At 47.2% G+C, this 20,391-nt stretch overlaps 1 protein-coding gene across 1 annotated transcript in view; it reads left to right on the plus strand.

Moving 5' to 3' along the window:
* The window catches only part of HPCAL1 (hippocalcin like 1), a 263,671-nt gene that overhangs the window by 169,688 nt on the left and 73,592 nt on the right, over positions 1–20,391 (plus strand). The window contains exon 3 of the mRNA XM_075341108.1: positions 2,656–2,726. The gene's annotated coding sequence lies outside the window, so the exon portion shown is untranslated. The remainder of the gene's footprint in view (positions 1–2,655; positions 2,727–20,391) is intronic.

Raw genomic sequence — 20,391 nt, forward strand, 5'->3', positions numbered from 1 at the left:
ACCAAGCAGCAAGATAAATACATTGTAAAAATCTCCAAAGTTCATTGATTTTGCAGTTTTTCTGTATTGTGCTGCGTCACTACTTTGCAGAGATGTTCACATTTTTTGCATTTGGCTCTCAAATGCTTGTAGGTAGTGCAACTAGGCATTTCCTCAGAGTCTTCTCTGTGGGCGGCTCCTTTCACCCCTCTCTACCACATGCTGCCAATCAGAGAGTCTGGGACTGGTGAACTGCTAGATCATCTTCCGAGCTGTGATTGGCAGGATTTGGGAGGGAGGGGTGAAAGGAGCCGCCCACAGAGAAGACTCTGAAGAAACAGCCAAGTGCTCTGTGATCCAAAAGTAAGAAATGGGAATATCTCTGCAATAGAGCCATGCAGCAGAAAAGAGAAATGAGCTGCAGAATCAGGAAAGCTCAGGGATGTTAACAAGGTATGTAACTCAATTTTTTTTTAGTAAGTGACAAGTACTCTTTAAAAAGAAAATAAAAAACTACAAAGAAATCCCCACACAGTACGTGATCCAGCCAATAACATTCAGCAGATGCTGTGGGGAGAGCCAGCAAATGTGTGGAGTCCTAAGTATAGACCCAGACACAACGATGTGCAGTAGGAATGAAGGCTGGGCATGGGGGAAATGAAGAGAAATTCTCAGTTACTTCTAATCAATTCGCCTTAGTAAAGTGGCTCTTCTGGGACAGGCGATCTATAATGTTGTTTTTCCTTAATATAGAGCATTTGACGGTACCAAAGTAATGTAACCTCGCAGCTCTGAGCTCAGTGTCTAGACTTAATGAATTTTCATTGATCACTTACTATATAACATAGTACTGCAGGCTACGAGAAAGAACAAGCAGACATCTTGGAAGTTCTTGATCTGGGGATTACATTCTTTAGGATTAGGGGAGTACCAGCACATACAATGGAGAATATATTCGATATATAAGGCGCTGCAAAGGGAGTACTTGCAAAAAAGAGAAAAAAAACACATATGAACATTAGATTTTTGCATATTCACTGTTTTTTTTGTTTGTTTTGTTTTCAAAATCGATATAAGCAAATAATATACATTGTGTACCTTTCTTTCTACAGCAGCACCATTTTATTTAATAACTTACCAATCAAATTTTAGTCTAATTTGTTGTTTATTCATTGAAATCATTGTTCATTCTGGTCATAGGAGTCCAGTGGGTGGTCCTAATTTACTCCGCCTACTTGACTCCGAAGCCCAGAATGAGCAGAGATTTTTCATGAATAAAATACAAGTTATGCTCAATCTTTTTTTTTCCACAAATCTATACATTAATCTGCTCAGTTTCTTCTGCTCTTTAATCTGATGGCCATAGATTATATTACATTTTCAAGCTGACAGAAGATTGCCTTCCACTTATTGTTGATTCCATGTATGTTCCTGGAGTTTAAGTGTACAGTAGCGCCTACGGGAAACAGGAACAAGTACCATAGAGCCTGGTAATGCAGCGGCTTTGAAGATCATTAGAGCAAAGGGGCCCCTGGTAGGATCCATCTCTTTTAATACTATCGTGATGGGGTTACTCACTCAGCTTGCTGTTTGAGGTAGTACATAGGAACACTTTCAATTAAAAGTCCACCTGGTTTATTAAAATGCACATAAACCACTCATCTGTACTATAACATAAGTCTTTCCTTCAGCTTCACAAAACATCACACAGTTTTCCGTCCGTTTAACCTGCAGTGTGCCGCACAGGTTTGGATAAAAATTATCTGCAGAAATATCCCAGTGAAGCCATCTCAGCCTCCTCTCACTGACCCAAGTCAGTATACACACACCTCTCCAGTGGTTCCTTCCAGAGGTATCACAAACCTCCATAAACTGACCCAAGTCAGAAAAAGCAAATCCTCTTTCTTTCAGAGGATTCCTTCCGGAGGCATCACAACCTCTACACACGGTCCCGGTCAGGACAAGCTAATCCTCTCTCTCCCTCAGAGGATTCCTTCCTGGAGCAACACAGCCTCCCCACACTGACCATGTGTCAAACAATCAGTTTAGATTTTGACATATGAGACACACCCTTGGGCAGAGGTATTTGGATAGCTAGATCCGCCCAATTTCTCCAACAATCCGTAAAACCTCTCCCTAGAAGGCCCTAATAAACCTTGTGCCACTACAAGTAGCAGAGCAGACATCCAGGTTTACTCCACATCCGTGATAAATACCCTCCTTCGTTTTACACTATGTAGTACGGGGTGACGAAAAACACCAAATGTCATAGAAGGGGTAAGGAGAGGAAAACAAACACCAAGACCTATTGTTCTTCACGTTCAACTAATAATCATCATGGGAGCCAATTTTGATGTGAAACCTTCCTTTTCCTATGTATGCCCCTGGTGCTGTGAACCCTTCTTTTTCTCATGTATGTCCCTGGTGCTGTGAAACCTTCCTTTTCCTATGTATGCCCCTGGTGCTGTGAACCCTTCTTTTTCCTATGTATGCCCCTGGTGTCGGGAAATCTGCATGTGTTGATTTTAATTAAATACAGGACTCTGGCAACATATTGTGCTTTATATTTTTTTCTTTCTGGAAAATGTTGCATCTTACAATAATTACTTGATACTGTTAATATCACTTTGTTTTTCTTAACTTTTTTCTTAATCTCCTTTTCTTCCTTCCCTGCAGAATGCGAGTGGAATTTTCTTGGAGGACAATTGTATAAACTTCCTCAAGCCGTCACTTCCACACCCATTGAGGTAAGATTCGACATTTGCTTTTATGACTTGTTTATGAATCAAAGGTAACGTCATCAAGACACTAAAGGTACCCATACACAATGGATGATCATTGACTTAATATGCAGATTTGCTGATATGTACATTGGTCTCCCGACTTTTCTCTGACAGGTGCCACGGAATAGAAGGATTGACCACTTGGAATTTTAAAGCCCAATCCTTTTGTGTTCAGGAGAGATATTGTGCTTTTGGAAGAGTCTGCATGCATTTTTCTCCTCTCTCCCCATTGAAAACACGTTGATCAAGACTGGTTCTCATGTGTGTGGGGGAGTAGGGAGAGAACTGTTCAGTCGATCACTATCTCCTGTATGACCACAGTTTAAGACAGTAGGTAGCAAAGACCTGGTCAACAGCAATGCCCCATTGTTAATTTAGTGATGTAAATACTAATATAATAATTTCACACCCCACTACTGACCCTTTTAATTGAACATTTGTTAAGGGATTTATGAAATGGGGATTTTTTTTTTCTCAATGGAAGTCCTTTGGCTAGGCAAGCCTGTGGCTTTTCTAACCCTCGCTTATATGTATCACCAGCGAGTCAAGTCTGGCTAAAGGTTTCCTCTAGAGTGGTCGTGTCACAAAGTGACTACAGGAGGTCTAGCATACATCGTAACAGACAACAAAATAAGGGGTACAAGGGGGAACACTATAACAACAGTGGGCCCTAGCACTAGTGAGGGGGAAGATGGGACACCTTTTGCTCACCTGCAGGTGTACCCTGCACTCCTAGCCAGTCCCTATACGGGTACTGCACCTGTAGCCGAACAGGATACCTGGATCCTGTCATGCTCGGTAAGAGCCCTGACTAGTAAGCTTGCAGATGTGGGATGCTAGTCCCAACACTGCATTAATACAACACCAGGGAAAGGAAAGGCAGAAAGGGACTAACAACAAACGACAAAGCCCAACTCATGCCAGAACTGCAACCTACTCAACAACTTGCGATTAGGGCTCCACCAGCTCCTTCCACCTCAAGGCATCCAAATAAATTCAGAATAACCGGAACCTTCTACTGGGAGAAGAGGGTATTTATAGGGACTGGGAGTAGTCCCAAACTGGAAGCACCTGAGGAGAGGTAATAAGGATGCTGCTGGCAAAGAGAAACTGTCATTAACTCTTAGCTCGCCAAAAGAAACTACATTCAATATAGAGTCTTACATGGCAGTGAAAGACTCTAACCCAGAACCTGTCACTAGCCTCATACTGCAGAGAGACGGTGTGACAGGTCACTATTTGGTAAATTTCATTCCGCCAATCACATCAATGGCTGATTTATGTAATTCATGGACATACTGGGTGAGTCAGAGCAGGATCCCCCCTTACAGAGAGACTTAAGGGTGCTTTACACGCTGCGACATCGCTAGTGATAGCTAGCGATGTCGTGCGCGATAGCACCCGTCCACGTCGCTATTTCGTCATGGGGTGATCGCTGCCGTAGCGAACAATATCGTTACGGCAGCGTCACACGCAAATACCTGCTTAGCGACGTTGCTGGAGACACCGAACAATCTCTCCTTTAAGGGGGCTGTTCGTTCGGCGTCACAGCGGTGTCACTAAGCGGCCGCAGAGATGAGGGGTCGGAACATGCCGCCCACCTCCTTCCTTCCTCATTGCTGGTGGACGCAGGTAAGGAGATTGTTCGTCGTTCCTGCGGTATCACACATGTGTGATGCCTCAGGAACGACGAACAACCAGCGGCATGCAACACCAACGATATTATGAAAAGGAGAGACGTGTCAACGATCAACGATTTTTGACGTTTTTGCGATCGTTGATCGTTGCTCCTTTTAGTCAAACACAACGATATCACTAACGGTGCCGGATGTGCGTCACGAACACTGTGACCCCGGCGTATCTCGTTAGCGATATCATTGTGTGTAAAGTACCCTTTACACTAGGGCAATATGGATAAGTGTGGTTTTCATAAGACAACGTTCTTCTTCGTATGACAAAACTCATAAAATCAACATCATGTGAAATAGATTTTCGGATTTCTTCTATCCACACCACTTGTGATACTAGTATACATCTTGAGGTAGTATTCTGGATCTAAGGGTATTTATCTGTAAAAGAAATATTTTGACGGATCTATCCGTATCTAGATAAACAGGTCACCCTTAGAAGAGTAGATAGACACGACCACAGGTGGAATACCCTTTTAAATACTTTAGCAAAATGCAATATTCCAAGAAAAATGACCTTACTTTAGATGTGTAAGTAGAAAAATGGATGTGAAAGAGGCAGAATGTGTTTTCCCTCTGTTGGCCATGACCTCTTTTTGTGCACATACTGGAGTCGCCGGCTTTAGAGAGACTCTGTCAATATAACGTAAGAAGTAAGAAAAATGCAGCTATTAAAATTGCCGTGGTAGAATGCACACTGAAGCTCGGGGGCTCACCCTGCCATGTGGTGACCCCAATATTCTACTATGGAATACATCTGTACAGCTTCCTCGAGATTTAAGACTCCAAACACTGATCAAGGATCAGGGACCACGCATAACGCAGGGATGTAGCATAACCGGAAAAAAACAGATAAGACGTCAGGATCTATAAATCTAACTGCAAAAGAAAATAACACGGATGCTTCGTCCTTAATTACAGGTCTAACGGTAGATAGCTGAAGGATTTTTAGCCATCTAGGGCGGCCAGGTCAGGTAATGTCCAGTCTGACAAATAAGGGGCAATCAGAAGTAGATCACCCTCTCGATGTAGTCAATAAGACATTTGGAAAGGGTTGTTCTGCCTAATTCCAAAGCATTGGCCCATATGATTGTATTTGATGTGCATCCTACTCGTACTGAGTTTGTTAGTATACATACATTTTTCATATCAAGCAGGATTTACTGACTTGCAGCAATTTTACTGACACTTCCCGTGGCCACTTTGAAATTGCTTTGACATAATTTGAGCCGAGGGTGACAGAATGTGCTTATCTGAGGTCGACATGGCAGGAAGTGTATTTTCAGCTTCACTTTGTGTCCGTTCCATCCTCCTTCCTGTATACAGACACTCGGCGCGGTCTCACCTTACAAGATACATATATTTTGTAATTACGAATGTTTGTACTAATAACATACTAGGACTTAGAGGTAATATTGCAAAATGTTTTTTTAATCTACTTCACCCTATTTATATCCCCACGTTGTATGTTACATAAATGATCCATAGGACAAAGGATTTTTGTTCACTTGAGCCTTAAAGGGAACCTGTCACCAGGTTTTTCCCTTATGAGCTATGACCACCACCAGGGGGCTCTTATAGTCAGCATTCCAGAATAAGAGCCCAAGTCACTGTGTATAACGTAAAAACACCTTTAGAATACTCAGCTGGGGGTGTCGTTGCTCTCAGTCCGACGCTTCCTCCATCTTGTGTCTCCTGCCCAGCCCCGTGTGGATGATGCCTCCTGCGTCATTCACATAAAGGCTGCCATTACACTCCAGAGCATGCGCACTTTGATCTGGCTGGCTGAGGGCAGATCAAAGTATTGTAGTGAGCATGTGTGGCGCCCTGGACTAGCCAGGTCGTCACAGGAACTACAACACACACCCCCACCCCGAGACAGGCACATCAGCCAGACACAAAATCCTTGTTGCCTCCCTCCAGGGGCAGATGTCCACACCAGGTGGGGTGGAGCCAGGCGGTTGGCCCCACCCACTGAGGAGTTCACAGTCCTGGAGGTGGAAAAAGGAAGGGAGATCAGTTAGGGAAGTGCAAGTGAGAGGAGTGAAGTGAGGAGTTAGAATGAGTAAACTGACCGTGTCCGGGTGTGCGGCCTGGACACTAAGAGCAAGGTTGGCAGACGGTGGTGGCCGTCTGCAGGAGAGGCAGATCAACGCGGAACCGTAGGACCGTGGTCGGGCGGTGGCCCGCCGGTACCGAACCGGGGAGCGAAGTGAAGCCAGCACACACCGGCAGGGCTTGCGGACCCCGACCAGGCTTGAAGTTGCCGTTAATAGGTCAAATCCGTTAGTGACCGGAACCCCAGGGGTTTCCTAACAGCCAAGACCCGATAGAAGGCAACCGTCCGACCAGTAGAAGGAAATACAGCTACCGCCACAGCTAGAGTTCCAAGGGCCAGAGCCTGCGGGCAAAAGGGCTCCTCCGGCATATATACACGCTGGGCAGCGGGTTACCGGTGGGAAGCCATCGGGACCGAACATACACAAAGGTGCAGGGAAAGGCAGCCACCACCAACCGTCCGGGAGAAACCACAGCAGCCGGCTGCGGGACCCGTCCATCCAGCCGTTTGGTTTACCAGAGACTTTGCGTACATTTGTGGCTGAGTGAGTACAACCGTGCCATCTGGCACCGCGCTGCGCAGTCCAGGCGACCCTGCACCTTGCCAGCCCTGCCTCCCCATCACCTCACTGGGCCCCGGGACCACCAACCCCTACCCACGGAGGGGAGAAAACAACATCCCAGCTGCTCCCTACCATCGCTCCCAGGATCCCCGTCACCAGCAGCGGTGGTGCCCAACCTCACCCGTGGGTGGCGTCACGGACTACAATCCCCCAAACCAACCACCCCTTTCACTCACGGGCGAGGAGCGCCGCTCGAGTCCCCGGATCCGGCCCACCGCTCGAGCCACCGAGCAGCCATCGCAGCAGCGCCGAACCCGAGCGTTAGCGAGCGCAGCGCAGTGGCGTCCTCCCTGCCCGCGACACATGCGCGGGTGATCTTTGACTTTTCCTCACACCTGTGCACTACAGTACTTTGCTCTCCCATCAGATCAAAGTGCGCATGTGCAGGAGCGCAATGGCGGCCTTTATGTGAATGATGCAGGGCGCGCCATGCACACGGGGCTGGGCAGGAAACACAAAATGGAGGAGTTTCCTGACCGAGAGCAGCGACACCCATCGGACCACACCACCCCCTAGCTGAGTATAATAAAGGTGATTTTTACGTTACACAGAGCGTCCTGGGCTCTTATATACAGCAATCAAAATCTCAAAAACTAGTTTTTTAAAAGGTATCTCAAATCAATATCACGTCAGGTGTCACACCGCTCTGATTCCTGGAGGCACTAACATCTAAAGGCTATCATGCTTCTATGAAAAAATCTCCTGATGAACTCCGTCTTGCATTTGTATGGAGTGAAACGCGTCGAGATGAGATGAGATATGATGAGTTCCTGAAAAGATTAAATAAAATCACAAGGACTCAGTATAAAGAATATGATGGGCAAGAATTGATGAGATCTTGTAAAGATGAAATGAAATCACATGGACTTTGTTGAATGAAAGATCTGTCGGACGGTCTCTAGGCACTTGGGAGACAGATTTGGAGATAAGTTCTAAAAAAATCCTAATTTTTGAATTTGCTTGTCTTCATCAAATTAATCTGTGAAATCTATATGTGCCTGTCCTAATGGTGGTCTGTACCACATGTAGAGACGTCCAAATTATCTTGAAAGGGATAGAGAAGGGACATTTAAGGGTGAGCCGCCGAGGAATGGGGGCATCGTGTAACTAAGGATGTGCTCCATTGATAGGCAGGGATAGTGTCTTGAGGGGTAAACTAAGGCCAGAATATAGCCCCACCCACTTCCCTAAATATTGATGTAATCTAGGGTGGAAGTGCTGTTAGGCATTCACTCAAAACCTTTCTATTCATTCTCAACAAAGTGGTTTGAGACTATCTATTGTCATCTTTTATATGTGTTACTGCTAACTATATGTGTCGGTGTTGGTATCATGTTTGTTCTGGTCAAAGGACTTTTTTTTAATATATTCAAATAAAGCTGATAATTTTTTTTTAAAAAAAATTTCTTCGTATTCAAAGTAGATAGGTATTTTGCTGACGTGACTCTTATATACAGCATCCAGAATACTGCATATAAGAGCTCGCTGGTGGTGGCTGCAGCTCATAAGGGAAAAACCTGGTGACAGGTTCCCTTTAAAGGTCAGGTCCACCTTAATTAGTAGAATTTGTGGAAGACTCTTATTATAACCTCGGTTATGGGGAAGATTAAATAACGACTATTTGTGTATCTCATTGACTTGGCTGGAAAAAGAGGTGAACATCATGGTATATCCTAGGAGTATGCAATAAATATGTATGATGAGACCTTCCTTAAATCTTATGTTTTGTAACGAAAAATTAACAAATTTTGACAATGTCCAATCAACATTGACAGTATCAGATTGTGTAAGGACAATTTATTCAAGAAATAACAGAAGAACAGCATATAAAACATTTAAAAAACACTTATGTCTTGAGGAATTCAAGTACAGTGCCTTCCAAAAGTATTCGGCCCCTTGAATTTTTCAACCTTTTCCCACATTTCAGGCTTCAAACATAGAGATAAAAAATCTTTAATTTTCTGGTGAAGAATCAGCAAGTGGGACGCAGTTGTGAAGTTGAACGAAATTTATTGCTTATTTTAAATTTTTGTAACAAAAAACAAAACTGAAAATGGGGCGTGCAATCTTATTCGGCCCCTTTAAGCTAATATTTTGTAGCGCCACCTTTTGCTGCGATTACAGCTGCAAGTCGCTTGGGGTATGTGCCTATCAGTTTTGCACTTTGAGAGACTGAAATTCTTGCCCATTCTTCCTTTGCAAACAGCTGGATCTGAGTGAGGTTGGATGGAGAGCGTTTGTGAACAGCAGTTTTCAGCTCTTTCCTCAGATTCTCGATTGGATTCAGGTCTGGACTGTGACTTGGCCATTCTAACACCTGGATACGTTTATTTGTGAACCATTCCATTGTAGATTTTGCTTTATGTTTGGGATCATTGTCTTGTTGGAAGACAAATCTCCGTCCCAGTCTCAGATGTTTGGAAGACTCCAACAGGTTTTCTTCAAGAATGGTCCTGTATTTGGCTCCATCCATCTTCCCATCAATTTTATCCATCTTCTCTGTCCCTGCTAAAGAAAAGCAGGCCCAAACCATAATACTGCCATCACCATGTTTCACAGTGGGGATGGTGTGTTCAGGGTGATAAGCTCTGTTGCTTTTATGCCAAACATATCGTTTGGCATGGTGCCCAAAAAGTTCGATTTTGGTATCATCTGACCAGAGCACCTTCTTCCACATGTTTGGTGTGTCTCCCAGGTGGCTTGTGGAAAACTTTAAACAACACTTTTTATGGGTATCTTTGAGAAATGGCTTTCTTCTTGCCACTCTTCCATAAAGGCCAGATTTGTGCAGTGTACGACTGATTGTTGTCCTAAGGACAGACTCTCCCACCTCAGCTGCAGATCTCTGCAGTTCATCCAGAGTGATCATGGGCCTCTTGGCTGCATCTATGATCAGTCTTCTCCTTGTTTGACATGAAATTTTTGAGGGACGGCCGGGTCTTGGTAGATTTGCAGTGGTATGATACTCCTTCCATTTCAATATGATCGCTTGCACAGTGCTTCTTGGGATGTTTAAAGTTTTCGGAATCTTTTTGCAACCAAATCCGGCTTTAAAACTTCTCCACAACAGTATCACAGACCTGCCTCTTGTGTTCCTTGGTCTTCATGATGCTCTCTGTGCTTTAAACAGAACACTGAGACTATCACAGTGCAGGTGCATTTATACGGAGACTTGATTACACACAGGTCAGTCATTTAGGACAACATTGGATCATTCAGAGATCCTCAATGAACTTCTGGAGTGAGTTTCCTGCACTGAAAGTAAAGGGGATAAATAATATTGCACGCCCCAATTTTCAGTTATTTATTTTTTACAAAAATTTAAAATAAGCAATAAATTTCGTTCACCTTCACAATTGTGTCCCACTTGTTGTTGATTCTTCACCCTAAAATTTAAATTTTTTATCTTTATGTTTGAAGCCTGAAATGTGGGAAAAGGTAGAAAAATTCAAGGGGGCTGAATACTTTTGTAACGCACTGTATTTACTAAAGGGTTGGGCAAAAAGATTCACAAGACTCCGGTCCAGTGGTTACGTTGCCGGACCAGAATCCTGAGAACCTCCTCCCCGCAGTATCATCAGTAGCCACCCACAAAGTATTGATGTTGAGGATGCTGCAGGTAGTAAGAGCTTCATAGTGCTCTCGAATGGTGGCCAAGGACTAGCAAAGTGACAACGAACTGGGATCCTGCAAATCTTTTTACTGAACTCCAATTTACAAATACTATTTTAGTAATACTGCCAAAAGAGCTAACAGCTTGTCCTCGGTAAAATTTCTGAGGATACAAAGATTTCACAGGGCTTTTTCCTTTAAATCCAATAACATACTTAACCATAGAGGGTTCCATATTAGTTTATTTTTGTGTTTTTACTATTAATCCATGCACCATGAGCGCTCCTCGGTTATTGAGGAGACGTGCAGGCATTCCTTTGAAGCCTATTGTTGAAAGGAAATGTATTTCTTAAAATACATGTTTGGCTTTTCCCTACGGACGTGTCCCTTGTATCTCACTTCCTCTGGATGCCTGTGTGCAGCAGGCTGCTCATACTGTAATGTAGCCTATTACACTCTAACCTTCCTGCTTGCATTGGGCTACACTTTTACGGGACTAGCTAACAAAAATATTTTTTACTGTGAATGACCAAAATTCTCAAGACATTTAAAGCACCACTCTGGCTTTTTCTTTTCAGCTCTGGAGTGGTGTTGCTAATCTAAGTTCCTTGCCCCCTGTCCTATACTCACCCTCCGGTGTCTTCACCTTTTATCTGCACTGCTGATGTCCCACGGTGCCATCTTGTACCCATAATTTCTGACTATCCGGAAGTCAAAAGCAATGTCACAAGCTCTCAATACAAGTCTATGAGAGCCAGAACGAGGCTCTAACAGACTTGCATTGAAGAGTGACCTCCAGCGCACTCCATGAAGTACCGGGGCAGGCATCCAGACACAAACTGCAGAAGACCGATGGGAGCAGCAGTGATAGAAGTTGAAGATGGGCAGGGGACTTAGTTTAGATGCATCACTTCAGCGGTGCATTAAACAAAATGCTGGCGTGGTGCTTTAATAGAACTCCAGAGAAAAATCTCTTCTGCTATCTTATAGATCTGTGTTGGCAGATGGCATAAGCAAAGTCTTTTGATTGTCGCCAATTCCCAGAATAAGAAGACCCTGAAGCATATTGCACCTTCTGGCACCACTCAGTCTTCTGCTATTGAAGGTCTGTAAGCAGTGGTGTAGCAACTGCTTTTGCCGCCCGGGGCGGTCGTCAAATTTGCCGCCCCCCTCCGTTGGCCATCGATAATTTAGAAAAATATATAACTTGAGTATCTTGGGTATTGGGTGACAGATGGAGGGGGGCAGCGGCTGATGGGGAGGGCGGTGGCGTATGAAGGGAGGCAGCGGCTGATGGGGAGAGCGGTGGTCGATGCAGGGGGGCAGCGGCTGATGGGGAGAGCGGTGGTGGATGCAGGGGGGCAGCGGCTGATGGGGAGAGCGGTGGTGGATGCAGGGGGGCAGCGGCTGATGGGGAGAGCGGTGGCGGATGGGGGGGCAGCAAATGGAAGAGGGCGGTGGCAGATCGGAGGCAGTAGCGGCAGTGGATCGGGGGCGGTGACTACTGCTGCTGCAGCAGTGGCGCGACTGAAAGGGGGCAGTAGCGGGGGAAGCGGTAGATCGGGGGCAGCGGTGGATCGGGGGCACTTACCAAATGGCACTTGCAGGGATCACTCTCCTCAGCTTTCACATATGAAGTGAAGCTGAGGGGAGTGGTCACTTACAGGTCACCGGCTCCAGATCCAAGGTGATTGGAGAGATCGGTCACAAGGCCGATCTCTCCAATCAGAGCTGGGGGCGAGTGAAACAAAAGTCACCCAGTCCAGTCAGTGCTATAGCTGCACTGATCTTGGCTGGATTTCAATGTTTCAGCCATTTTCAATATCACAGTGGCTGTGGCTGAGACTCCACCGATCGCAGCCACCGAGGCTCCGGGGCCGCGATTTCGCCATGACGTACTGGGTACGTCATGGGTCCTAACGTACCAGGTCACCATGACGTACCCAGTATGTAATGGGTCATTAAGAGGTTAATCAACAATTATTATTTCTTCTATGTTTTTCTATTTTTTATTTTTTACTCCCAAAATGCTGCCCCCCTTACACGTGCCACCTGGGGCGGACCGCCCCCTCTGTCCCCCCTTTGCTATGCCACTGTCTGTAAGATATATTGCTAACCCCTTGGTATCTGTCACTGGATCTCTTGACTACCCAGCCTCATGGCTAGCAAGCGATTAGTGACTAGCATCACCGGTTTCTTTTGTTGCTTAATTTTCCACCTGATGTGTCTGTTGTTTTTTGTAGGCAGTAGTGATTCAACTTTACCATGCCTTTTTGACATGGTTGGTCATGGTTCAGAACAGATATTTCAAGTATATTAAGATGGGACTAGGAAATGGTGACCAAGAGTAGCAAGTTAGTGCCAGAATTAAAGAATCAATGAGGGTCAGTGGTCTTGTGAGGGTTTTTTTTTGTTTTTGTTTTTTTTTTTAATCAATCAGTCTGAACCCCTTCAAAGCTCCTGGATACAATAAAATATCTGACCTCCAAACTCTTTGTTGTTATGAAAACCAAAGGCATTGATGTAAGCCTAAGGGCCCTGTTAAAACTGTATTTCAGGACATTTCATTAAAGGGAATTTGTCACCACTTTGACCTTTTTACACTGTTAATACGGGCATACCTGTATGTCTCATATCAGATGCCTTGTGGATATATAATCTTTTATCACTTTATGTAAATGAGCTCTTCCAGGCTATGGGGTGGCTGCTGCCTGGAAGATAACTCCGCCTCCACAGCTTATTTTAAATAAAGGGGGCATTACCAATGTGAGACAAGTAACTGACACAGAACACGAGATATGAAATTTGACTTCTTGCAAACTAATTTTTTACAACTCACATAGTTCTGCTTTATTGCAATTATATTGCAACACTGTCTGCCTGTGAGATACAGGCTGAATCTGAGAGGAACCTGCAGAAGTGTCAGTTATATCACACACAGCACTGCAGTGGGACAGTGGGATGTGTCGCCCCAGGGATGCTGAGCCTCTTCAGGGACGCCACAGAGCTTATTTGATATGGCAACAGGTAATGTCAGTTTTATTTTATGTGTCGAGACGCCACTCACGGTTTGCAGTCAGGGATGTGGATGACCGCCGCTGCAGGTTTTACAAGCGTCTGGGGCGGATGGGGGTCTGAAGCCAGGTGATGTAGCCTTCCGTGAGTGAGGCAGGCCCCAGGGGCTTGGGTGAGCAGAGAGGCATGTCCAGGAATAACACAGACTGAGTCCAAAAGTCTTTAACTGATTTTTACTCACTCAGATGTTGCTGTGAGCTGACCCAGGCATTGCTGTGATGAACCAGATAGGACCAGGGGCTCCTTTGGGCCAGTCTGAGGGTGACCTGTTAGCTCGCCTTCCTAGAAGTCTGTGTTCGGATAACCCCCTGACTTGAAGTACCATGGGGGTCTATCCAGGGAGTTGCAACGGCCTTTTCTCCCCTGTGTTTGGCCCGTTCGCCGGCAGCGTCGACCAGGTGAGATGGCTTCAAGCTCTGTTTCCTTATGGGTCCCTGTGTTGCTGCTGAGGCTGTGTGGTTTGTGAGGTACTTGTAGTTCCCCTCACCGGCAGGTTTAGCAGATAGTTAAACTGGAGTCTGATCTAAGGACCTGTCTCTGTACGTGCCTAGTCACCAGGAGCACCTCTTTACTCTGACTCCTCGGTGACTGTTCTCCCCAGCCAACTGTCACTACACCGTGCAGGGTCTGACTAATGGCCGCGCGCGTATCCCCTAGCGACTGCCGCTCACCACTACCAGACTGGCTCGCTCCACTGTTTTCCTGACAACCTCTGCACTTTAGCTCTCAGCCTCTCCGCTCCACCCCTTGATGAGATTTGAAAGCTAGCCCCCTCTGGAGACTACCCAAGGGTCCCCTCTAAAGGTGTGGGAGACCTGGTTGCTATGTGTCTGTGCGTACACACCTCGTTCTAGCCCTTAGGATTACCTGGAAGAACTGTCCCAGCATGGGTGCAGTACTCAGTGGTGCCTGCCCGGGTCAGGGGTGCCACAGGAGAAGAGAGCAACCATCACATGTCACACTAATAAGCTCTGGAGGTGGAGTAATCTTCCAGGCAGCATCCGCCCGATAACCTGGAAGTGCTCATTTACATAAAGTGATAAAAGATGATATTTCAACAACAAGGCATCTGATATTAGACATAAAGTTATGACTTTTCAGAATTCTATAACCTGTATGCCCATATTAATAGTTTAAAAAGGTCAAAGTGGTGACAGATTCCCTTTAACCCTTTCACGACCATGGACGGATTTTTCCGTCATGGATCGTGTCCCAGTAAGCCCCGCCCCCTGACGCGGGCAGGTGGCGTGGATCGGCACACATATCAGCTGTTTTCAACAGCTGACATGTGTGCCTACATGTTCTGAGTGGAATCGCATTCCACCCGGAACATTAACCCCTTAGATCTCGCTGCCAAAGTCTGGCAGCGAGATCTATATGCGCGCAGCCATGTTTTCTACTTACCGCCGCCCCCATTGGAAGTCACGTGAGTGATCACGTGAAGTTCGGTGGTTGCCATCGTAGCACAGGGTCATGTGATGACGCCTGCTGCTACGAAGTTTCACTTTCGTTTTTCCTCGGCACGGAGCAGAGGAAAAAAGAAAGTGACTATTTCTGCTGTTTACAGCGGTATAGCTGTGATCAGCAGATAGCGATCAGCGATCGGATTGCTGATCGCTATAGCCCCCTAGGGAGACTAGTAAAATAAAATAAAAAAAGTAAAAAAAAAGTTTTAAAAAATTTAAAAAAAAAACAAAAAACCTAAAAGTTCAAATCACCCCCCTTTCCCCCCATTGAAAATTAAAGGGTTAAAAAAAAATTAAATATACACATATTTGGTATCGCCGCGTTCAGAAATGCCCGATCTATCAAAATATAAAATCAATTAATCTGATTGGTAAACGGCGTAGTGGCAAAAAAATTCCAAACGCCAAAATTACGTTTTTTGGTCGCCGCAAGTTTTATGCAAAATGCAATAACAGGCGATCAAAACGTAGCATCTGCGCAAAAATGCTACCATTAGAAACATCAGCTCGAGACGCAAAAAATAAGCCATCACTGAGCCATAGATCCCAAAAAATGAGAACTCTACGGGTTTCGGAAAATGGCGCAAAATGTACGCCACTTTTATTGGACAAGCTTGTGAATTTTTTTTAACCCCTTAGGTACAAGTAAACCTATACATGTTTGGTGTCTACAAACTCGCACCGACCTCAGGCATCATACCCACACATCAGTTTTACCATTTAGTGAACACCGTGAATAAAAGATCCCAAAAACTATTGTGCCATCACACTTTTTTTGCAATTTTTCCACACTTGGAATTTTTTTGCTGCTTTCCAGTACACCATATGGTAAAACTTATGGTTTCATTTAAAAGTACAACTCGTCCCGCAAAAAACAAGCCCTCAAAGTTGACGGAAAAATAAAAAAGTTACGGCTTTCGGAAGAAGGGGAGCAAAAAACAAAAACGCAAAAACGGAAAGTGCCCCGGGGCTGAAGGGGTTAAAGCAAATCTGTCATCAAATTTCACAAAATAAACTACATACATTAGTAAATATATCTCTTAAACCTGATGGAGCTGGTTTACTTACTTTAATGATTCACATTAGTATGACTGAGTAATCCTAATATTAAAGGGAACCTGTCACCAGATGTTTATAATACTTACCTAACGGTTGGCGTGGAGCAGATAAGTCGGATGGGCGAAAGAGGACGCGTTGACACGGAAAATGGAGACGTCCATCCGACCCATCTGCTCCGCACCGACCGTTAGGTAAGTATTATAAACATCCGGTGACAGGTTACCTTTAAGATGAACATTTTGTTTCCAGATACAGCTAGATTTATAAAATGTTCATCTTAATATAGGGCAGGAGAACTGTAAGAAAGGGCCTAAATTTTCAAAGTAAGTATAACAGCCTTGTCATAATAATGAATGCAGTTTGCATTGTGAAATCTGGTGACATATAAGCAGATAATGGCACTCCATGTTACCAAAAAGTTTTACTAAAAATGTTTATCAAATAATAATAAATCTTAGGGGTTTAATTTAGATATTACTTCTTTGTTCTTCATTGGACTTGGAAACTCCTTGGTAGTTTCGTCAAAGTCTCGCACTGAAAAATCCACAAACCCAACTAAGATCCTGTTAAACAGGTTTCGTTTCATTCAGGGAAATTAATGCTGTCTCATCAAAAAACAGTCCTTTAAAAATCTGCTAAACTCTCTAAAGCCCAGTCATTGTTGTAAACCAATATATGACCAGGGAACCTTTGAAGGATTTGTCCAGAACTACTCACGTCTGTATCATGGTAGTAGAATAGGACATGTGCATTGTGCATGCATACCACCATGTATCAACGATGCGGAAGTGTGCAGCGTTGGACAAACAACTTAAGGAGCTTGTGTCATTAAACTGTTCCATGACATGAGCACGTTATGTTGGACTTGTGAGACATACCGTGGCATGCAAATGTTTTGGCACCCATGGTGGAAATTACTGTTATTGTGAATGTCGCGGGCGGGGAGGAGGGTGTCAGCACACCGCGCTCACCCCTTCTGCTCGGGTCCGGCAGCTGCTCCTGGTGGCTCGAGCTGTAGGCCGGATCCCGGGGTGTCTCGAGCGACACTCCTCGCCCGTGAGTGAAAGGGGGGTGTTTGATGGGGTTATAGTTCGTGACGCCACCCACGGTTGTGGTGATGGCACCACCGCTGCTCAGTGTGGGGGTCCCGGGGATGGTGATGGGAGCAGCCAGGTGTTGTGTTGCCCCCTCCGTGGGTAGGGGTTGGTGAAGAGATGTAAAGTGTAGGGCCTGGAGGGCGCAGGGACGCGGGGGCAGCGCTGTGCCTTGCGGCACTGTGGTACTCACTCAGCCTGAGACACGGACACAGTTTGTACGGTAAACCAACGGCTGGTAGGACGGTCCCACAGACGGCTGCACCTGCACTCCCGGTAGGTGACGGTGACGTCTCTCTTCCTTGCACCTGTGTTGTCTGATGGTATCGGTGGATTCCCTCCGGTTACCCGCTCCCCGACTGCAATCTGGGCCGGAGGAGCTCTACACTTTGCCCGCAGGCGCTGGCCCTGGGGAAACTGGTGCCTTGGCGGTGGCGGTGTCTCCCCGGTAATGGTCGGGCTGTTGCCGTCAATCGGGACTTTGTTGCTGGGGGATCTACGTCCCCTTCACTGACGGATTCGGCAAATTGGGCGACTCCTAGCCTTGCCTGGGTCCGAGAGGCCCCTGCCCTGGTGCTGACTGTCCTTCGGAACACTGCTCCAGACCACCGGGCACACAGCCAACGGGGTCCTTCCAGGAACTTCCGAACCGTCCCACTCCGGACAGTCACCGCCGTCGCTGACCTTGCTGTTCTAGCCCTACACACAGCTGGGCTCTCAGGCTGTGCACTTTCTCCGCGCTGTCTCCACTTCTTGCTTTCCTCCTTTTCCACTTTCCTTTCCTTACTTTCACTTCTTGTTGTTTACTCTAGCCCCTGCCTGGGCTACTCCTCACTCCTTCCACTTCCTCCTCCCTGACTGAACTCTTACATGTCCCTCACCCGACTGCCTGGTAACTTCCTGCCTCCAGAGTTGTGAGCTCCTTGGTGGGCGGAGCCAACCGCCTGGCCCACCCCCTGGTGTGCATCAACAGACTCTTGGAGGGAGGCAACAAGGATTTTTGGGTTAGCAGGTGTGCCTACCTGGAGTGTGGGGTGTGGTGGTGTTGTTACCCGTGTCCCCTGGCTTGCCCAGGGCGACACATTCCCCCTTAGCAAAATGCAGACCGTCCGCGGGCTGCCGTCCTACACCGGTTTTATTTTTCTGCAAAAAGGGGATAACAGGGTTAAACATAACATACATGACATTTTTAATAAACTCTTCCCAAGACGGGAGGCACATTTTCTTTTAACGTTACAACGGTGTACGGTCACGGTTTCCGCTCTCTCCCACCCAAGCAACCTGGCCCTGATGCTGCCCCTAAAACCCAGGCAGCACCCCTTGACCCACAGTCCAGCACAAGTCACCCGAGCGGGATCTGTCCTTCCCTCCAGAGGGTAGCCACCGGTTCCTTTGGTGGCTGGGCCCTGGCCTGCTCTGCTCAGGGCCCTCCCTCCAACCTGCTTCTCCGGAGGCGGCCTGCGGAAACGGTAACGGTACCCAACCTATTTACAAGCCACTAACGTTTGTGGTTGCCCTGCAGAGTTCACGGGCTTGTCCATGGCTAGTTCCCATGCATTTTTAAACTTTTAACGGTCCCCACGGGGACAACGGTGCCGGCTCCAGCCGGTTCAAATCACAAAGGCAAATCTGGTGAAAACTCGGTAATCATTTTTTTAATTTTTCAAAACTTTCAACAAACTTAACTTCAGTGGTGGTCCCAACGGGGGACGGTGCAACGGGCATCCGCTGCCCTACTCCGGTCCTGCTGCTGCTGTTTCCTCCGAGGGAGGGGGTGCAGAGCTCACCTTGCTCTCCGGGCTGCCCTTCAACTTTACATCCAGGGCAAACCACCCCCTCTCTCCGCAGTGCCGGGTGTAACGCACCATGTCCCCTGGTATTAGATTGCGGCCAGGATGCTCTTCGGGCAGGTGAGCATGCACATCCCGCCGGGCTACAAACACCTCGGCCTCCAGGCCCGGTTCGTATATGAACCCGTAGCCCCGGCGGATATCAAACCGCCTCACCTGCCCCTCGTAGAACGGGCCCCGGACACGGAAGGTCGCTTGCCGCAGGTTCTCCTTTTCCCGGATGGCTCGGGCTACCAGCTCGGCTTTCCTCCGCTCCCTCTCCGCGATCTCCCGGCCCAGCTTGGTCGGCTCCCTGTCCCAGTATGGCTCCGGCGCACGGGTTGAGCCCCGCGGGACATCCAGTACGTTACCCACTGTCAGGAAGGTGGGCGGCGTATCCCGCGGTGTCATGGCCTTGGGCGCTGCCTTGCAGCAACAACCCGGCGCCACCTCAGCCGAGGTGTGGGGGATGGGCACAGGGGCTTTCCGCAGTTGGGCCTTCGGCTCGGAGCGGGTCACCGGCTCCGGCTCGGGAAACTGCTCGGGGACTGTCTCTGGCACAATCTTCGGGGCCTTCCATGGCAATGCCTCCGGTTTGCTTCGGGCTCCGGCTACAGGTCGGTCCGCTGGGGCGGACGGGCTGGGTATCGCTACCGGTTGCGGTGGCAGCGGGCCTAGTGGCGGGGTCACGGCCTCCGAGACGGGTGGCGAGGAAGGCAACGGGGGGAGAGGGCTTGGACTGGGTCCCTCAGCCGCAGCGACCGGTCCCTCCGGGACATAGGGGCGTGGGTCACTCACCCTCCCTTCCTCCGCTTCCTCCTCGCGTCTCCGCACGGCTGCCAAAACGTCCGCCATGTCGGTCTCCCACTCCTCCAGGAGGAGCTGCATCTTGACCTGCAGCCTTAGATGGAGCTGCGCGGTCCGGATCTCCACCCACGCTGCGGTTCCCGGTGCGGGGGCCACGGTGTTTCGGGACGGCATCCACATGGTATCTTCACTGTTTGCTTCCAGGAACGGTTTTCTGGCAAGGTCCTGGCGTCCTTGCTTTTATAGCGGCGACTACATGCCGCCAGCCGCCATCGCGTCCCCCTTAGCTCTTTTCGGCCCCTCCTCTTTCGGGGCGGG

Source organism: Anomaloglossus baeobatrachus, chromosome 3 (assembly GCF_048569485.1).
Source record: "Anomaloglossus baeobatrachus isolate aAnoBae1 chromosome 3, aAnoBae1.hap1, whole genome shotgun sequence".
NCBI lineage: Eukaryota > Metazoa > Chordata > Amphibia > Anura > Aromobatidae > Anomaloglossus > Anomaloglossus baeobatrachus.